The sequence below is a fragment of the Zophobas morio genome, unplaced genomic scaffold (assembly GCF_036711695.1).
Source record: "Zophobas morio isolate AGI-343-1 ecotype UQ-CSIRO unplaced genomic scaffold, CSIRO_AGI_Zmor_V1 ptg000009l, whole genome shotgun sequence".
In the NCBI taxonomy this organism is placed as follows: domain Eukaryota; kingdom Metazoa; phylum Arthropoda; class Insecta; order Coleoptera; family Tenebrionidae; genus Zophobas; species Zophobas morio.
The window spans coordinates 1890541-1893914 of record NW_026972114.1 but is presented as its reverse complement, the minus strand read 5'-3'; the positions used below and the strand labels follow the sequence as shown (position 1 = coordinate 1893914).

Here is a 3374-nt window from a genome sequence, read left to right as displayed (position 1 = left end):
AACATCAAAGTACTTTTCCCAGGGAAGATGAAAACAACAGCGTTCACTTTCTGACTCTTCAAACGGTTTACACTTGGCGAAAATTGAGGGCATTGACAAAATAGGTAGTGGTTATGTTTATGTTGAAATTCAATTGGTAAAGTGATAGACTTTTATTAATGAATAAAATAAATATAAGCACAATTCTTTTTTATTGTTCAAAATGGTATTTTTTTCGTAGTCTTCATACCACACTCCAAAAATTGGTTTCAGTTCATTCGATGTTTATATCAGTTCCTTTTACATTGTTTTACGGACGAGCTGTATTTGTAATTTAGGCAACCAATATTCCACTTCGTTTCAAAAATCCCCCCTAATCAAAATGGTTGGGTAAGGACACGTTGTTCCAATATTTGACGCTGTCTCTACTGTATGGTATACTGTGACCAAACTGAGTTTTAGGTTAGCTTTCACCACTCGCAAACCAAAATGCGATCGCGTCTACCCACTCGTAACTTGACATTCGTATACGCTCGGACATTTGCGTATACCAACGTGTGCGCGCGGTTCGAGAATAGCGAATCTTCAAAACCGTTCGGAAGTTCGCCACTTGCGTATGCGGAACTTATTCGAACGAGTTCGAGAATCGACCCCCAGTTCCAAACATACAATTAGATTAACTTTGTCGTAACTACTATATCAAGTAGTCGAAGTGTAATGACTGCAGATGCACAGCGCAAAATGTACCTTTCCAGTGACGCAGAATATACATTGGGAGCTAACTAGTTAAGCGGTGTTTTACCTATTCGAGTGGTATAATTCATATGGGCAGTAGGATAAAAGACTTGGAGTAGTTACTTAACCCTAAAAAAATACAAAGCTTACTCGAAAGGTAGATTATGTAAATATGCGACGTAATTATTTTTTGTCTAGCCTATTATGCAGTAAACGATAGGCAACTGTATGTATCACCAACGTTATATGCAGTACTATATACTTACACTTTACAATAAAGACATATATAGGTGCTTCCGATGAACTGCCGCGACTGTATATCCTGTGACCACATAGAATTTTGACATTGTGTTAACGTCATTGTGTTTAGTATGAAGAGGACGCTTAATTTAGTGCAATGCAACTATGACGCGTGCATGTGCTGATACGTGTTAATCCAGATGTTGTTTGACAGAGACCGTAGAGGAGTAGGCGTGGTCCCGACACGTCTGGTAGACGATACCACGTCTTCGGGGACATCCCTGGGTCAATCCCAAGACGCTCTGCCACCGAAAAAACGAAAACTGGTAAGCCTAACCTTTGTCACTCCACACACGAACCGTGCTAAAATGCGACCACACGACAACCTCCACACTGAGAATTCCGAACATCCTTGGACGTCAGCGCTACGTTAACCCACTTCTACTCTGACCGAGTATTTTGTGACTTGATCGTTCCATAACAGTTAGTCCTTTCATACTGGTATCACACATGTTTAATGTAATAGGAATAGGTGTTGGGAACGTTAGCAAAATCCTCCATATGGTATCTACTTTATGACAATCGTTAAACGCATTACTTCACAACGTAACCTAGTCGTAACATGCTGCGAGGTCATGTCTAGTGCATATGTAGCTTATTCTGAATCGTGGTTACGTCTGTTGTCGGTTACACGGTCCTATTTCCTATTTTATCTCCCACTGATATCGACTACATTGCGCTTGTATAACACCAGCCTTCCACACATTAAGCATTACACTACACAAACATAGTCAATTTTCATATGACAAATTTATACACCGACGTATTCCACTCCCTGTATGTATTGACAGATGCCCACTGCTGCCCATGTTGCGCGGTATGATACTATAGTGCCTGCGACCGTCCCGGCGAGACTGCAAGGGCCCCAGCCCTCAACATCGCGGGCAAGCCGTCGCCCTAGCCACTGGCGTCGCCCTCGCCCTCGTGGTTGCCCTCCCTAAGGCCTGGTTGCGTGTCTCCGCAACAATCCGCCGCATCGAGGAACACCGAAGGCAGAGAGATCGCAGCAGAAAGCAGCGAAAACCCGGCGCAACGAATTAAAGAACTGGAAGGGGAGGTGGCACTCTATAGGCGTCTCAACCGGGAGCTACAAGAAGACGTCATCGCCAAAATGCGAGGTAATCGAGGTTCACTAGTTATGTATCACAAATATATTACGTATTTGTAGGCATTCAAATGTCGACACCACCGCAATGCCCGACCGCTGACCTCCTCATTGGTGCAAGAATTGGCGATCAAGTATATACGCATCCGTCAATATGGAACCCACATTGGCACCACACAGTGGACATAGTGCGTTACTATGGGTATTTCCATAATTCTATTATACACAATTATCGCAATCTTTCAGTGCGATGCTCGTCATAGATATCCCAGATGAGCACTGTACATGTCGATGCTGCACCAGCACTAGTATGTAACGCACAGACATGTTCACAGACCCATCTTGGACATGGTATTTACGTCAGCATCACGCTCGCCGATGCTGCAAAGGCCAGGACACGAGATTCCCAGTTCGCAAAAGAGTTAGCGGTCGGCGTTTTCGGGATTGAGACATTGCGGTGCTCGTCTGTTACGGGAACGGGTAGTCGGCGGACACAGGCACTTGCGAAATCGGCGCTGAACCCGACTAAGCTGTTGGCGATACAAGGTACACGACACTATCGGGCGACTATGAATGTTTGTGCTGTGTTTGTCAGGTTGGCGACGTATGTAAAACTCTTTGATGGCATACCTAATATGAATGTGTACGTTTGGCCACCAATTCACTAGCTCCCATCTTATTGTTTTTTAAGCGCGCCCATGTCACAATTGACAACTGTGACTGACATGTTAACATAATTCAGAATTGCCAACCCAAGAATGTGCTTCAACCATTAATAGTTGCCCAGTAATATTGAGTAACGTAAACACACTATTCAACACTACGAAAGCACTCGTGTAAGCGATAAATGTATACAATAATAATCCACAGACACACATCCATGCGTACAATAGTACTATCCACTCGAAACAACTTCCGACATGTCAAAGGGGTATTAGTTTGTTAGGCGTCAAAATACCAAATTGGTTACTTGTAGGACCATTACCATTCCACTGTAACCTAGTATCGAAGAAAAATATTTTTTATGGTTCCGTGTGCTGATGCTGTACCTCACTTGCCTCATCTGACAAGCCGCACATTGGGTACAGGCATAACGCCATAAACATACAGTAAAAGGGTAGCCTATTTAAGAGGGATACATGTAAATGGTCTCTTCCAGGTTTCCTGAATCATCGTTAAAAGCTGTGCCACCGCGACGAGGCGACGACAGCCACTACAATTCGCAACGTAAAAAATATGGATAGGGGATAAAATC

At 43.6% G+C, this 3374-nt stretch overlaps 1 long non-coding RNA gene across 1 annotated transcript; it reads left to right on the top strand.

Moving 5' to 3' along the window:
* Positions 1–2121: 2121 nt before the first annotated feature.
* On the top strand, positions 2122–2516 carry LOC135125825 (uncharacterized). Its single transcript, XR_010279974.1, has 3 exons — positions 2122–2132; positions 2183–2307; positions 2455–2516. It is a non-coding gene; the product is annotated as an uncharacterized LOC135125825 (long non-coding RNA).
* The last annotated feature ends 858 nt before the right edge of the window (positions 2517–3374 follow it).